Source organism: Ovis aries, chromosome 26 (genome assembly GCF_016772045.2).
Source record: "Ovis aries strain OAR_USU_Benz2616 breed Rambouillet chromosome 26, ARS-UI_Ramb_v3.0, whole genome shotgun sequence".
NCBI classification, from domain to species: Eukaryota; Metazoa; Chordata; class Mammalia; order Artiodactyla; family Bovidae; genus Ovis; species Ovis aries.
The window spans coordinates 17,524,545-17,542,902 of NC_056079.1; the positions used below are offsets into that span (position 1 = coordinate 17,524,545).

The 18,358-nt window shown below is 36.0% G+C and overlaps 1 long non-coding RNA gene across 1 annotated transcript in view; it reads right to left on the minus strand.

Annotated features, from left to right (window-relative positions):
* The window catches only part of LOC132658698 (uncharacterized), a 727,669-nt gene that overhangs the window by 345,063 nt on the left and 364,248 nt on the right, over nucleotides 1-18,358 (minus strand). Inside the window, exon 5 of the long non-coding RNA XR_009598629.1 lies at nucleotides 1,653-1,724. This is a non-coding gene — a long non-coding RNA (uncharacterized LOC132658698). The remainder of the gene's footprint in view (nucleotides 1-1,652; nucleotides 1,725-18,358) is intronic.

Here is an 18,358-nt window from a genome sequence, read left to right on the forward strand (position 1 = left end):
CAATTTGGAGTCACAATACACTGCATAGTCTGGGGTAAATGAGAATTGAGATTTCTCTAATTTATGGACCTTTAGTAATGGTTTTAAAAGTCAAACATATGCTTTAAGATTTGAAAAAAGAAAAAAAGAAACATGCTGCCTTTAGGATAGATCATCAGTAATGGTTTGAATTTTCTGTAAATTTAAGCAATATCAAAGAAATCCACATAAACTGTAATTGATTTCAAGGGATGAAACTAAACAGGTGGTAGGAGGGGCTTAAGTTCTAGTTCTATAAATTCTCAAGCTAACTGATCTAGAATAAACACCTAAACATCTACTTTCTAATTTGTTAAAAAGAAGTCTGGACTAAAATTTCCCTTTGGCTGTCTTACTTCATAAATTGCCTTTGACCAGTCCCTTGCTCAAAGGGCCCATAAATTGAGATTTACAGTGTCTCTCAAGAGTGCGAAACTCACCAATATCTATTCTCTGAGAGAACAAATTTTGATTGAGTAAAACAAAATTCTAAATCAAGGAGAACCTCCACAATAAAAATTTGCATTCAGAAAATGAATATATGCAGACAGGAAATATGAGGCAATGATTACAAAATGAAAATCATATGGATACTCCTCAATGGAAAAGGTATGTCCTCCAGCTTGCAAGAGAGGTAGATTTTCAAGTCCAGCTCCTCAGCTCACCTCTGCTTCTAGTCAGCACTCCTCTCCCATGAGCTTCCCTTCTTCAGAAGCCACGTACATACATTTTGGACATGGGCACTGGGTCATAATTTTCTCTGTAATTCTAGACTTTGTTTTCAAAATGGAAATTTTCAAGGGAGCAACTTGAGTGCAGTATGCTTTTGGAAAGTTCTAAAGGTTAAGTACAGTATCAAGGAATTTTAAAGCCAAGGGACTTCTGAGCTGTCCCCAAATATCTATTCATCATGAGCCTATCATTTGAATCCAGGGCTCCAAGTATCTATACTGCATATTGAAAGTAATTTCTTTTTCTTTTTTTCCCCTAGGACCTAGTCAAAAATCTGTACAGTATTTCCAAAAAACACATTCTAGTTCCTTCTGACATACAGTTTCAGATTTTCATTTGTGTTACACCTTGAAATACAGAGATAATATTTTCAAAATTGAAAACTTGAAAATTTTGAAGCAGGGACTAAAATCCCTGTTTCCTTAGTCCTGTTTACACCAAGTTCATAACAATACCAGTTTTCATGTGTTGTGTGCACGTCAGCAGTCTTTCTACTCTGCTTGGTTAACCCAGTTAGATCAAATCTGTAAGAAAGTCAACCGTCTTGGAAGCAAACACAGAAATGTAGCTGACCCCACGTTTCCCATGGATAGAAGGGTTTCTATGCTTCTTATAAATTTCTAGCAAATACCTTGTGAGAATCTAATGATTTGGCTTGTGTTTTTGAATCCATCTGTGTCACTAAATGTTTAAATTTAAATGTTATCATGTGATATTTCAGTACTGTAGAATGAAAATTTCATTTCTCAAACAACAGATTGAACCTCAACAAGTTTGACTTTTCTTTGTGCTGCTTCTTCTCTCTGAAATGACTCCCATTTCCCTCCCTGGATCTCTGTAGTGATCCTTCAAAATCACAGTTACAAAAGTAGAAGAATTTAAAATATACTTTAGGTACATACCGCTAATAAAATCAGCATTACTTTTACTGGAAGTCAGCATTCCCTCAAACCACTTGTATGATGATACAGCATCTGCAATATAATAGGGCAAAACACTGTTAAAAAACAAACGAACAAACATGATCAGTGACCAGTATGGCAGACAGAATCTGCGTCCTTCCTGTCCAAACCAAAATCTCCTTAGAGAGGTCCCTGCCAACCTAGTGTTGTTTTACCGCCAAATATGTGCACAGGCTCTATGGATACTAGCCTGATTATGCAAAGTCTGAAAGGAAAAGCTCCCAAGTTTAATAAACATGCATTTGTCTTTGGGGTATAATAGTGAGAAAACCTGCGATAACCGGATTCTATTTTCCAGGGTCCTAAGAATCAAAGATTTTTTTGAAGTCAGCCTTAGCTTCCTGTGGTGCATTTAAAACAGAGTCCTAATAAATTGGCCCTGGGATAATTCAGTACTTAACTGAACTCCAGGAAGTTTCAGTCTATTATAGATCTACATCAGCAAGAGAGACCAGGTAAGGCTTTTATAAAACTGGCATTCAAAGAGCTGCAATGCCTTAACAAACTATCTCTATTTTAAAGCCATTGTGAATGACAGTGAGATTATTTCTGTGATTGGTCAAGAGGCTCATGCAGTGTGTTGGTTTTAAGGTCTCCCTATTAGAGGGCACATTACTTTACATATTTCCCGGAGAGTGATTTTGCCAATGGATCATCAGAAATTACTTTAAATGTACTTTAAAGCTTTTTTTTTTTTTTGATGTGGACCATTTTTAAAGCCTTTATGAATTTTTTACAATGTTGTACCTGTTTTATGTTTTGTTTTTTGGGGGCTGGGAGGCATGTGAGATTTTACTTTCCCAATTAGGGATCAAATCTGTACCCCTGCATGGGAAGGTGTATCTTAACCACTGGACCACCAAGAAGTCCCTAAATGTACTTTGAGTGACAGTGCCTTGTGTTAGCTATTGTTAACAACAAAACGTCCTGAATTCTGAGTTTGTACATGATACTGTATAGGGCTTGCCATTAGCTGTTTCTACCTACAACTGTTTCTAAAACAGAACCTCACTGACTGAAGACCCCCCAGGAAGCAATGAACACTTTAGTTGCTGTTTTCTTGACAGGTAGATACAATATTCCTGCATTAGATCTCTGAATGTCCTTGTTTTGCTATATGACAAGGACAAGTATGTTTTCTCCCCCTTCTGAGTATCTAATGTCAACTGTAAATGAATAAAAATGAAGTAAAGCTCATTAGCAAGTATTACTTAAAATAATTCCTTTTATGCAAGACATTTCCTACAAGATTACGATCATTGTAAAGAACACAGATTTAACCTTAATATATTCAATTGTAGAGTGAGCTAAATTAAGAACTGGTACAGTTTTAATTGCTTAGAAAAAATACATAAGAAACCAAGAGAGAGAATGCTATGTCAGGTGAAATGAAGAGTACAATCCAAAGCATTCTACCACTATCACAAAGGTGCCTCTAGATATTATTAACAAGCCTATTCCCATTGGTTTTATAAATAACTTAATTCTTATTCAACCTCTTTTTATGTTGTTGGGAAAAGGATGACTAAGAGAGAGAGAGGAAAAAGTATGGATAATTTCAAAACTTTTTATAGGATATATACCTGAAATTTATACAAATAGTCAGAATCACTCCAACTTTTATAGACCTAGTGTTGACTAGTGATGAGCTAAACACTATTTACAGCTATTTCTAAAGTTGTTGCTATAACCTGAGAAGTCTTTAGACTCCCCCACTATCCTCAGCTAAAAGGCCAACAAATAAATTACTACCTCAATATATTCACTGAAATGGCTGTAAGAATTAATAGTGGTACCCAAGAGTCTATTTACCTTCAGGACACCTTCATACATATGGAAACTGATACAATGTGAAAAGAGTTAGGCTTACAGTATTCCCTTACCAGAGGTAGGCACATATTTTTGTAATATTTCTATGTTGTAGATGAGGAACTAAGACACAAAAAGGAATTGCATCCTCAGATACACAGCAACTTTAATGGTACAGCCAATGTTAATATGAGGCTTGTTATTAATCTGATTCTAAAAGTAACATTTAATTATCTCTTAGAGTGCCACACTCTCTCCCCCAAATGATGCAGGAGGTTGCCAATAAGAGGAGAGTTTATAAGGTGTCTCAATTCAGGAGACAAAGATTCAGGTTACCTCAAAAGAGTATTCCAGGGATGAGAAAGAGTCAGGGGCTTGCTTACACAGACAAAAAACCATGAGGTTGTCAACAGATACCTAATAAGAATTGTGATCGACTCTGATGTGAGTCAGGAAACATCTGTCCTTAAGGGGCCGTAAGTTTAGGATAGGGGTCTGATAAGTAGTGAGACTGTCACAAGAACCTGCTGGATATTCTTGATGCCTTCATCAGGTCAAGAGTCAGGTTCTCTTTCGGCTAACAAGTACACGAGTAACACAGCCTTAATGTCCTCTTGGCTCTACTTAGAGAGCTCTCTTAGCAATCCCAACTCCATTTTGGTTTTCATTTCACAAGGGGAAGTGTACCCTGGTGTTCCCTGACCACTGTTTCCATTGCTAGTGGAAAATGCACTTTGCATTTTCAGGCTTTACCACTGGTGCTTTATTGGTATGATGACAGACATCTTTATTTTTTTTTCTGCAATGTGACTTTTTAAACAAAATACTTGATGGTAAGTTATTAAATTTTGCTTTTTTTTTTTTTACAGTGAACTTAAATACTGCTGAAGAAAAAACAATTAGACTCTAAGTGAATTTAGGGAGTCAAAAGAAGGCACCACCTTTAGCGCTGAAATATTTCCTTTAATGTGATAGTCAAGAGCATAAAGGCACAAACTTGCCCAACAAAACATAAGAAGGGTAGTGTGTGCCTTTTCTTAATCACATCTATAAAGAGCCTCAGACATATTATTTTTGTCTTGTGTCTCACTACTTATAGGATATTCTTCCTTGGAAATATTGAGCAACAGCAACAGTGATGCTGGAAAAGATTCCAAAATGTAGTTTAAGCTTTAGAAAAAAGCTATGCTATTTCATTAACATTTTTTCTCCAGAGGAGATATCCAAAATACAGTTGGAAGGATTTAAAAAATGCTGAAGCTGCAACTCAAAAATGTGGGTTTTTTGAAACCACCACATAAATACAGATACAGTTTATATTCATCCTTTACTGTTTACTAACTGCATAGAAAGGGGGTGTTTAAAAGCCCAACAGCTCTCAATCTGCGGTTTTGGATACTCCAAGGGTAAACAGAAATAATTAAGGTAATTGTTGTTCAGATCCTCTGGCAGCAAAGCACATGTTTATTTCAAGTAATAGATGTTAAAAAAAAAAGTTTGAAAATGCATGACTCCACCTGAACCACAGTTTCATGAGGAAAGAAAAAAAAGTATCTGCAGCAAGATTTTTATAAGTCTGCAGCAGCCTTTCTTGCCCATGTAAATAGTTTCACCGCAATGAGCTGAGTCATTGCTTTTTCCAGCAATTGGTTCTCACTAACTGAAAGAAAACAACTCCTTTTTTCCCCAGAAGCCAATGCACTGAGGCTGTTAATTAGAGTGTCAATGGGTGGCATCTGAGACTCAACCACGCCAAACAATTTACACTGTGGGTAGGGCATCAAATTATCTCAGAGAGAAGTCTCTGATAAGTCCAAGCCTGCCAGCAACACCCTCAGACCATTTTGGACTGAAGAATGAGGAATTTGAAGGACTATGAAACCACTCTGTAAAATGCTCACAACAGATCAGCAGAAAGCTATGCAGCACAGGTGTGCCTGTAATTGGAAAATGGTCTATGTTCAATGGCCCTTCAAATTCACTTTCTTTCCAGACACTCCTGTGGGTTTCATAAAGCAGTTCAGGAAACCTAAGTGCTGATTGATCTTTTCTGAATATTTAGGCTTACATATTCCATGTAAAGTTTAGAGATGGGTTTTATTGCCCCGCCCCAGCCTTTGCATAAAGAGCGGGCATTTCTGTCAGGAAGAACCGGCATCCACAGCTCCTTCTATAAGTCTGATTGAAATAAAAGATTCTGGATACACATGAGGAATTATGGAATATATTATATGAAGAATATATTACAAATGTTATGAACTGTTTTATTTCCAAAGCTATTTTACAACTTTGAGCTAACTGTATTTGCAGAGTAATCCACAGATCAACCCAAAGAATTTGTATTACATGCTTTACATGCATACTTATTGCATCGACTAGAAAGTCTCAGATTGTTGAACACTGCACCTAATTTCTGTTGATATGCTGATAGAAATTGTAAAGAATCAGTGAAAGAAAACTCTCTTTTCCACATAGAGTGGACAGAGTACTTGCCATTTTGCAAGTTCTCTCCTTAGCAAGGTAATACCTTTGTTGGGTGAGCCCGGCTCACTGAATACTCTAAGAAGCATCTGCTTGTCACTTTGCCTTTAGAGAAGTCTGCAATTCAGCTGCTAGGGGCAGCACTATTTGTATACGAAAGAAAACTTGCTCTATCCTAAGTATCTCCTCTCCTTTTTAGTTGCAAATGATGAGTCTATGAAACAAAAGCTGTTCTCTTACACAGCTAATCTGGACCCACTTGGCTCCTTGAAGACTGAATATTTGGCTGTGCAGAAGAGCTACTCATACAGAGAAACAGTTTTCTCTGAAAAAATACCTCAGCACTAAAGAAGACAGCATTATGGAGCCATATTAATTATTTGCTTCAGTGCACAGGTACATATGGAAGATCCCCTGGAGAAGGAAATGGCAATCCACTCCAGCACTCTGGCCTGGAAAATTCCATGGACGGAGGAGCCTGATAGGCTACAGTCCATAGGGTCGCTAAGAGTCGGACACGACTGAGCGACTTCACTTTAATGATCAAATTACATTAAATTAAAAATATCAATAATCTCAGATACACAGATGACACCATCCCTATAACAGAGAGCAAAGAAGAACTAAAGAACCTCTTGATGAAAGTGAAAGAGGAGAGTGAAAAAGCTGGCTTGAAACTCAACATTCAGAAAATGAAGATCATGGCATCCAGCCCCACCACTTCATGACAAATAGATGGGGAAACAATGGAAACAATGAGAAACTTTGCTTTTTGGGGCTCCAAAATCACTGCAGATGGTGACTGCAGCCATGAAATTAAAAGACGCTTACTCCTTGGTAGAAAAGCTATGACCAACTAGACAGCATATTAAAAAGCAGAGACACTACCTTTCTGACAAAGGTCTGTCTAGTCAAAGCTATGTTTTTTCCAGTAGTCATGTATAGATGTGAGAGTTGGACTATAAATAAAGCTGAGCATTGAAGAGTTGATGGTTTTGAGCTGTAGTGTTGGAGAATACTCTTGAGAGTCCCTTGGACAGCAAGGAGATCCAACCAATCAATCCTAAAGGAAATCAGTCCTGAATATTCATTGGAAAGACTGATGCTGAAGCTGAAATTCCAATACTTTGGCCACCTGATGCAAAGAACTGACTCACTGGCAAAGATCTTGATGCTGGAAAAGACTGAAGGTAGGAGAAGAAGGGGCCGACAAAGGATGAGATGGTTGGATGGCATCACCAACTTAATGGACATGAGTTTGAGTAGGATCTGGGTGTTGGAGATGGACAGGGAAGCCTGGCATGCTGCATTCCACGGGGTTGCAAAGAGTCAGATACAACTGAGCAACTGAATTGAACTGAATGATCAAATATCCCAAATATTACAATGTAGGATTGAAGGAATCCACTCCAAATCTTCCCAAATCTTCCCAGCGATTAAAGAACAAAATCTGAGACCATGCTTGTAATCTGTCATACTGATAACCAAGAATAAGTGATGGAAAAACTGGGAGTTTTGTTTAACTAAAAAGAAAACTAAAACTAAAATGAAAACAAAAATCTTAAAAAATCTTTAGTTGTATAAAATGGATCTTTCAGAGAAGATGGAAAATTGGATCATCTCCACTCAATAGAATCAAAGTTACACAAGGCTCTTTATAAACACTTTGAGTTCTCTTTATAAGTTATAAAATATGATAAAGGATGATAATAATATACTTAATTCTGATAACAAGACTCCTTACTGGGAAGGTTGTCAAGCTGTATTTATGGAATATTAGGGTATTATCAGAACCACTCTTTGTATTTCATGTTTTACTAATTTGGTGAAAATTATATTTACATGGATAAAATATTATTTGAAACAGACAACAGCCACAGAAAGGTTTATCTACTTTTGTCATTCTTATCATTTATATATTACTTCATGTACTGGTAAATTTTTATTTTATGTATGTGTGTATACATATATATGTATATATATATAAAATAAAAAATACATCATGGTACTTTCCCATATAAAAATTACCTTTCATGATAATTACCTGCCAAAGTTATGAATCTGTGTGAATGTTTTTATAATACACATGGTTTGTTATATACACCATCTGTCTAATAACATAATGGTACAGATTTATTGAAAGTATATTTATAAATATGTTATACAACACTGAAAGATGACATTCCTTTCATTAGCATACATACTATTAGTTTCATTTTATATTGTAGATTGCTACCATTTTCTTGAAAATAGCAAAGAAAATTTCTAATTTTTAATTAATAAATTACAGTTGTTACCTGAGTAACAACTGAGAGATAATTTAACAAAACAGAATGTGGTAAGTGAGCAAAAAAATAGGTTAAAGATAAGCATTTCACTTTGCATAAGATAATGTATGGTATCACTAACACTGTAACAGTGAATGTTAAAAGACATCAACTTTTAAAGGATAATAAATTTAGGAAGATGGCAATGACGACCCTTTATGCAAGACAGGGAAAGAGACACAGATGTGTATAACGGACTTTTGGGCTCAGAGGGAGAGGGAGAGGTGGGATGATTTGGGAGAATGACATTCTAACATGTATACTATCATGTAAGAATTGAATCGCCAGTCTATGTCTGACGCAGGATGCAGCATGCTTGGGGCTGGTGCATGGGGATGACAGAGATCATGTTTGGGAAAATAAGAATTAAAGATTTTAAAATTTAAAAATAAAAACTAAAAAAAAAAAGATTGAAAAACATTGCTCAAATAAAGATCTTAGAGTAGCAATTCTTATAAATCAAAATTACAATCACTATGAATTTTTTAAGGGGAGATTAAAGGAAAGGATTGAAAGAATATTTTCACATTATACTTTCAACAGCAGGCAAGCTTCATTTGACACAATAAATGAATTTCTAAATAGCTATTTCTTTTTTCTTAGTAAATTATTCACAACTTAAATATTTGAGGGAAGATTGATAATTAAAGGAATTCAGAAATGAATCATTTTAGTTCACATAAAACTTAACTAAAGTCTTCTTGTTAAATGTGAGTTTTGCTTATTAAGTTAATTTTAAAGTTGATTTGAGTTGGGCACAAATATTACTTTATATATAATGTTGATCATTTGTGACACTGAAAAAGCACAGTAAAATGATACACAGAGTACTCATCACTTAAATTCCATGATTATCACAATTGTCCAAATTCTGTATTACCCAAAAGAGCAAAATGAATTATTATTCATTAATAGCTTGCATAGGGTTAGTGCTTTACATATTAATAATTTCCCAAGCAGTTTTACCTGATTTTAGCTACTAGGTACTATAAGCAAGATGTAGAGAAATAAATAGAAAGTACAAGCTTTGCCTTCTTAAATTCATAATTTAAGAACTTGGAAGCAAGTGAATATTGAAGATACAATAGGGGACTGGGATAAGCCTTTAAAATTTCTTCTCTGGTTTTTTAAAACTTCAAAACTGTTTATCCTATCATACTTATGTCACATCTGCAATGGAGAGGAAAATTCAGTATGTCCTAAATATGTGTTAAAAATGGATTCTGTGTGTTAGTGTGTGTGTGATGAGAAATAGTGATAAAACTATATATACAGTATTGTGTTCCTTGCCTACTTTCTTTCCTTACTATGTATCTTTCCCATTATTACTATAAGATATTGTTGAAATACTATTGTAACATGTATACTTATTCTTTAGAATAATGCTCCACACACATAGACATATACTCAAAGATTTATAACTAAAAGATAACAGAAGAAGTAAAATGGAGCACTAAAAAATAATTCATTCATCCAAATACAGGCAGAAAAGAAGTTCAGTTCAGTTCAGTTATATAAGCAGGGTGACAATATACAGCCTTGATGTACTTTCCCGATTTGGAACCAGTCTATTGTTCCATGTCCAGTTCTAACTGTTGCTTCTTGACCTGCATGCACATTTCTCAGGAGGCAGGTCAGGTGGTCTGGTATTCCCATCTCTTTAAACAAAAAATAGAAGTGACAAATAGAAAAAAAATACTAAGATGGTAGACTTAAGCCAGTACATTATCGATTACTAACATTAACTAAAATATACTAAGTACACCACATAAAAGTAGAACTAGCTGTACTAAACACAATGACTTTTAAAAGCTTAAACTTGTAATATACTGTTTAAACAAATACATTTTAAATAAAAAGAAAAGGACAGGTGGAACATACATACATGGGAAGGAAAATACAGACCAAGATATCATTAGGCATAAGATAACTGGTATGGCTATACACTATTGAAAAGAATTAGACTTCAAGACATTCAGCATATCCAAAAATAAAGATAAGAATTTCATAATCATAAAAGTCAATGAAACAGGAAGCTACAAATAATTTAAATTCAATCAATAACAATGTTTCCAAAAAATATGAGGCAAAACTGACAGAACTAAGGAAAGGAATAGACCAATCAACAGAGATTTTATTATCTATAATTTTTATATTTTGATGCCCATCACTTTATAATTTTAATACTTATCATTTAGTCATTGCTTAACATAGAACCACAGAGAAACAGAAATAATGATGATATAGATGATGCAAAAAGCACTATCAGCCAAATTGCCTAATTGACATTTATAGAACATTAATCACAACTTCAGGGGATACATTTTTTAAAGGAACATGCAAGCTGATAACCCAAGCCTTTGTTGTTGTTGTTTAGTTGTTAAGTCATGACCGACTCTTTGTGACCCCATGCAATATAGCCCACCAGGCTCCTCTCGCCATGGTATTTCCCAGGCAAGAATACTGGAGTGGGTTGCTATTTCCTTCTCCAGGAATTTAAGCCTTAATAAACATTAAAGGAGTGCAATTATTAAGGAGTATATGTTCTTACTCTCTTAACATAGCAGTATTAAAATAGACATCACAAATAATAAAATAGCTAAAAAATACCACAATACTTGAAAATTAAACAGCCACTTTAAATTTCCCAGATCAAAGAAAAAAAACACAAGGGAAATTAAAAGGTATTTTCTATTTAATTCTTTTGAAATGTATAGTAGAAGTCAATTATTTAAGTTTATATCTTAAAAGGTTACAAAAGAAGAGCAAATTAAACACATAGAAGGCAGGAAAAAGGATTCAATAAAATGAAAATGGAAATAGGTAAAATAGAAAAACTGACAATGGAGAAAGTCATTAAAATAAAAACCTAATGCTTTGAGGGGATTCATAAAATTGATTAATACCTAGCAAGAATGATCAACCAAAAAGAAATGAAATAATCTACTAATATGAGGAATGAAAGAAGGATGTCACTTTCTATCATCCAAACACTAGAACCTTCATGTTAATAAATTAAAATTAGATAACATGGAAAACTTTTAAAACACAAATGGACATAACAAGATACAGAAAAGTGGTATATCTAAAATTTATACTTTAAAGAATATTGTTGTGACTGGTTTAATTGGTAAACTCCATTATATATTTTATGAAGACAGAATACCAATCTTATAAATTCTGAAATAGTGAAAGAAGAAAAATTTATAACTTATGTAATAAAGTCATCATGCAACTGATTATAAAACCTGATGAAGAAATTATAAAGAAATTGGAAGAAAATTATAAAAAAGTATCTGTCTTGAATATAGACTTAAAAGCATTACAACATAAAAAACTAGAATTCAGCAAATAACAAAAGCACAATGGGCAAATGAGGTTTATTCTAAAATCTTAAACAAGATTGTTTAAAATAAAGATTGACCAATGTATTCACCATACTAAACAATAAATAAAAATGCATATCATCCTTTTCAAAAATTTGGATAAATCATTTCATAAAATCATAAGATATTTGATTTCTAAATATCATGCAGAAAACTAGGAGCAAAAGGAAAATCCCTGGTCAAATGAAAAGCATCTTATTAAACCTATAGTTAACATCCTACTAAATGATAACACGTGCACCCTTAAAATCTTTGCTCTTTATTATACTTGAACTCAAAAAATGTCTGGCCAAGTGTTTTAATGTTTTATGTGTACTTTAAGGTATATTTATCAATTATTTAGTGGAAATACATATATATGTAATTTTCTCAAAACTGTTTTCTGTCTCACTAATTCTCTTTTCAAGTATATCTAAATTTCTACTTAAGTTTTCCAGAGTTATAAATGTCAATGATTTTTATTGACATTTAATATTCCAATCTATAAAGTCCTTGGTAATATAATTCTAATAGGTCATAATTACTCATATATTTGTTATATTTTAACTGGCAAATTTTATTTGTCCAAACCTAATTCTTATGAACCTTGAAGGCCTGGCTTGAGGATGATGTTTATAAAAGGATATTCCTTTACTCCTGACAGGAGGTGTACCTATTTGCCAGAATTTTAAGTTAATTTTTATAGTTGAGATTTCCTTGATTGTGTACATAATGTAAATTCAAACCACAGACCCTCCTGAGAAAAGTAGCAATTCTCAGAGAAAAATTAGCACCATCATTTTTTTTCCTCATCTGAAGCCTATAAAAATAAGCTGTTTTCTGAATTGGTTTTCTTTCTTTCAAAAGGACAGTTCACAGCTTAAAACTTACACTTGAATTATCCTCTATTTATATAGCATCCTCAGATTTAGATTTTCCTCTACCAGATCTAAGTTCTAGTGTCCAATTTCCATTAAAGGTCTTTATTCCTGCCAAAGGTCCTTGTATTCAGGGCAGCCCCAGGATTCACATGTATTTACCACTCGGATATCAGTTTACAGTTTTGCGGGAGAAGCAGGGTATGGAGACTCTTGGGGATTTCACCCCCTTCTTGTAAACTCAGTAATGCATTCAAAAGCTTATGGTTATAATTTATCCGACATCCGCATATTTTTATGCCAAAAGGGCATTTCAGAATATCTAGTCTGCCATTCTGGTGGAAATATAAGTATAGACTCCCATGGCCTTTATTATTTTCTTAAATGACTCCTTAAATATTATATAAGGGCACTCAGGCAGTGATATAAGTAGGCATATGTCTATGTTGTAGAGACAAGTTTTGCTGCATTTGAAAATTTTCGTCCAAAAGTAAAAGTTAAGCAAGATTCTTTCATTTCTAAAATTGTTTCACTGGAGTTAGGCAAACGTGGAAGTTGCTTGGTTTCGTGCAACCAGAGAAGAGCGGAAAATTACTGTTTCAGGAATTTGGACCCTAGAAAATACGGCTCAATGTGTACCTGCTTTATAGAAAAAATAAATTTATACAGCTGTGAACAAACCACTATAATTTGCAGCACTCTGTCATTTTCTGAAGTATTCTAAGTCCTAACTTTGCTCTGAGTCATATGACTCATCAGAAGAAAACAAACATTCCCACTTTCCACTACTGTATTTTAAACTAAGTGATGGAAATTATAGTGCTGACAAGCCTGATAGGGTTAGAATGCTGATACACGGATAATCCAACTGTTTCTTTCAGCCCATTCAGCTCATGCGGTTTGGTATAAACACTGTAATATCACCTGCCTCCGTCTGCATGCCCATTAAAAAATGCAAATAAATTCTGGCTTACTTTGACTTTAACGGTTATGGTGTCTGCATTTTGTATTCTCCATGATCGTAGCACTGCTCCAATTCCATTCAAAATGTGGCCTTCTGAAAGCATTTAACTTTCTTGAATGCAACATTTTTATTATCTTTTTTTGTACTGCACAGAGACTGAGTTCATCTGATTTTAACGTGGGGTTTCTCTGGTGGCTCAGTGGTGGAAAACCCACCTGCCAACGCAAGAGACACAGGAGACAAGGGTTCGATCCCTGGGTTGTGGAGATTCCCCTGGAGGAGGAAATAATCCATTCCTGTATTCTTGCCTGGAAAATTCCATGGACAGAGGAGTCTGGCAGGCTACAGTCCATGGCATTGACGGTCTGTGGTCCCAAAGAGTCGGCCACGACTGAGCATGCGTACAACAACGCAAAAACTGCTAAGGAGTTTATCTGGTTTTCAGTCAAAAAGCAGAGCCCAACAACTACATGCACTGATTACATGATCTGTGGTGAGGGAATAATGAGGTAACTCGAAGTTGGATTATCCTTTTAAAAATATTACTAACATAAGCAAATCTTGAAAGTTTGGGGGTTCCCTTTAATGTTATATTTTCCATGGAATGTGATAAGCATGAAAAATGGAATTTTTGGATTACACAAAGGATTAAATAAACAGAGTTCATGGAAAAGTCTGGGCTAATGAAGTAAAAAGATTCCATCCATTAGTTTAAATTTAGCTTTCATATTTATCCTAGTATATAGATAGTTCAAAGATATTTTTCCTAATAGGCTGTGATATATCATATTTTACGATAATTTGAATGGGAGCCTTGTCTGCTCAGCATTGTATTTCTATGTCTGCATGTGACAGAAGAGTTCTTGTATACCGAGATCAGTCACTGAGAAAACTGCTTCTCTCGTTTCACAAGAGAGGCTCCACCTTCCTTTGGATTGCAAGCCAACCTTGGTCTAGAAGCCTTTGTGAATCTCTGGTACTTTCTTACAGACTCAGTATGCTTTAAATGTTTAGGGTTGTAATTTATCCAGCTCATGTGTGTTTTATGGCAGGAGTATATTTCAGAGTATGTGTTCTGCCCCTCTGCTGGACATGCAGTCTGGATCACACCATGCTTAAATATTTTCTTTGAAATAATTTCTATGAAATAATAAGAGATATATATTGGGTTACTGACTGAGGTTCTAAAACCCTTGTAAGTAGAAATACTATGAGAATCATCTGTTCTAATATTTGATCTTTGGCCCTGGATCTTCACACAGAGTCCTTAAATCCCTTGAAATGTCCTGTGTGACAAGAATGTCTTTTGTTCCAATGAGGTGGCTGTTAGTGGGCTTCTGGATGGTGGCTGGTCTCAGAAAGGCCAACTATCTACCAGAGCTTGCTCAAACTCATGTCCATTGAGTCAGTGATGCCATCCAATCATCTCATCCTCTGTCATCCCCCTCTCTTCTTGCCCTCAATCTTTCCCAGTGTCAGGGTCTTTTCCAATGAGTCAGCTCTTTGCATCAGGCGGCCAAAGTATTGGAGCCTCAGCTTCAGCATCAGTCCTTCCAGGGAATATTTCAGGTTGATTTCCTTTAGGATTGAGTGGCTTGATCTTGCTGTCCAAGGGACTCTCGAGAGTCTTCTCCAATACCACAGTTCGAAAGCATCAATTCTTTGGTGCTCAGCTTTCTTTATGGTCCAACTCTCACATCCATACATGACTACTGGAGAAACCATAGCTTTAACTAGATGGATCTTTGTCGGCAAAGTGATGTCCCTGCTATTTAATATGCTGACTAGGTTTGTCACAGCTTTTCTTCCAAGGAGCAAGTGCCTTTTAATTTCGTCATGATTAGAAGCTTAGAACATTAAGCCCCACTCCCCAGTTGTTGTTGTTGTTGTTGTTTTTAAGAAATAAAGGAGCTAGAAATTAAGGTGTTAATTGATCATGCCTATCGTGATGCAGCCCCCATAAAAATCCTCCACAAATGAGGTTCCAACAGCTTCTGGGGTGGTGAACACATGTACATACCAAGAAGGTGGCACAGCCTCATTCCACAGAGAAAAAAGATCCTGGGGTCTGGACTCTACCAAAGGTCACCACATATGACTCTCTTCATCTGACCATTCAATAATATCTTTTAAAATATCCTTGATAATAAATTGGCGATATTTAAGCTGTTTTCTTGGGGCTGTGACCTTCTTTAGCAAATTATAGAATCCAAGGAAAGGGCAGTAGGAACCTCTAATTTGCAGAAGTTGGGGGTAACTGGGGAACCTGCTACTTCAAATTGGCATCTGAAAGAGGCGTCAGTCTTGTTGGACTGGGTCCTCACCCTGTGGGGTCTGAGCTAACTCCGGTTGTTTGTGTGTACTTAGTTGCTCAGTCACGTCTGGCTCTTTGTGATCCCATGAACTGTAGCCTGCCAGGCTCCTCTGTCCATGAAATTCTCTAGGGAAGAATACTAGAGTGGGTTGCCTTGCCCTCCTCCAGAGGATCTTCCCAACCCAGGGATCAAACCCAGGTCTCCCACATTGCAGGTAGATTCTTTACCATCTGATCCACCAGGGAAGCAACCCTGGTTAGGCACTGAATTAAAGTGTAGAATACTGAGCTGGTTTCAGAGAGGTCAGTGTGGGAAAAACTCGACACATCTGGTCACAGAAGTGTTCTTTATGAGTACTGAGTTTTTTCTAAAAATGAAGTGAGTGGAGTGAAAACGTTAGTCACTCAAATGTGTCTGTACTGTTGTGACCTCAAGGACTGTAGCCTGTCAGGCTCCCCATTTCATGGAATTCTCCACAAGAACACAGGAGTGGGTTGCCATGCCCTCCTCCAGGTATCTTCCCAGCTCAGGGATCAAACCTGAGTCTCCTGCATTGCAGGCATATTCTTTACCACCTGAGCCACCAAATGTAACTTAAAGGCACACGTGCAACCATGAAATCTGCTCTCAGAACTTAGTCTTTGTTTTCTACATGAACCAACAAGACATTATACAGAGTTCATATATCCTAGAAAATGCTTTGATAATTCTCCAGGGCTGAGTAATGGATTTTAACAGACTGAATTATATCTCCCAACACTTACATGTTGCAGACCCAGCTCCCAATGTGGCTGTATTTGGAGATAGGGCTTGAAATAAGGTCACTTAGGTAGGCTCTTAATCCAACAGGATTAGGGACTGGGGTCACAAAGAGTCGGATGACTGAGTGACTTTCACCTCAAGGACCTTTTACCAGGGAAATAGTGCGCACAGAGTAAAGGACATGTAAAAACACAGAGAGAAGATAGCTGTCTGTAAGCCAAGGAGAGAGCCCTAAGGAGAAGTCAAATCTGCCAGCATCTTGATCTTGGATTTCTAGCCTCTAGAAATGTGAGAAATAATTTTTTTTTGTATTTTATGCCACCTATCTATGGTATTTTATTATGCAACCCTGGTCAATTAATACAAGGGTGCTTGAAAACACAGATTTACAGCACACAAAGGATATTTTCTAATCATCTATTTCAGGGTTTCTAAAGGGATGGGAAGCCCAGCACGCTGCAGTCCATGGTGTCATAAAGAGTCAGATACAACTTAGTGACTAAACAACAACAGAATACTTCTGTTTGCAGGTTAGAAGTTGAGGTTATTTACTTCATTACAAAATGTCATAAGATATAAAATGATTCCATAAAATACTGTACTCACACTTTTTTTTTAAATGTGGAAGATATTACTGGAGTTAACTAAATAATATTGACAATAGTAGTAACAATACATATTTTATATAAACTGCAGAAAATTCTGAAAGAGATAGGAATACCAGACCACCTTACCTGCCACCTGAGAAATCTATATGCAGGTCAAGAAGCAATAGTTAGAACCACACATGGAACAATGGACTGGTACCAAATTGGGAAAGAAGTATGTCAAGGCTATATATTGACACCCTGCTTATTTAACTTTTATGCAGAGTACATCATACAAAAGGCTGGGCTGGATGAAGCACAAGCTGGAATCAAGATTGCCGGGAGAAATATCAATAATCTCAGATATGCAGATGACACTACCCTTATGGCAGAAAGTGAAGAGGAACTAAAAGCCTCCTGATGAAAGTGAAAGATGAGAGTGTAAAAGTTGGCTTAAAACTTAACATTCAGAAAACTAAGATCATGGCAACTGGTCCCATCACTTAATGGCAAACAGATGGGGAAACAGTGAGAGACTTTATTTTCTTGGGTTCCAAAATCACTGCAGATGGTGACTGCAGCCATGAAATTAAAAGATGTTTGCTCCTTGGAAGAAAAGCTATAACCAACCTAGACAGCATATTAAAAAACAGAGACATTATTTTGTCCACAAAAGTACATCTAGTCAAAGCTGTGGCTTTTCCAATAGTCATATATGGATATGAGAGTTGGAAAATAAAGAAAGTTTAGCACCAAAGAATTGATGCTTTTGAACTGTGGTGTTGGAGAAGACTCTTGAGAGTCCTTTGGACTATAAGGAGATCAAATCAGTCCATCCTAAAGGAAATCAGTCCTGAATATTCATTGGAAGGACTGATGCTGAAGCTGAAACTCCAATACTTTGGTCACCTGATGTGAAGAACTGACTTGTTGGAAAAGACCCTGATGCTGAGAAAGATTGAAGGCAGGAGGAGAAGGGGATGACAGAGGATGAGATGGCTGGATAGCATCATTGACTCAAAGGACATGAGTTTGAGCAACTTCCGGGAGTTGGTGACGGACAGGGAAGCCTGGTGTGCTGCACGCAGTCCATGGGGTTGCAGAGTAGGACACGACTGAGTAACTGAACTGATAATTATATAAGATTTATACCTAATA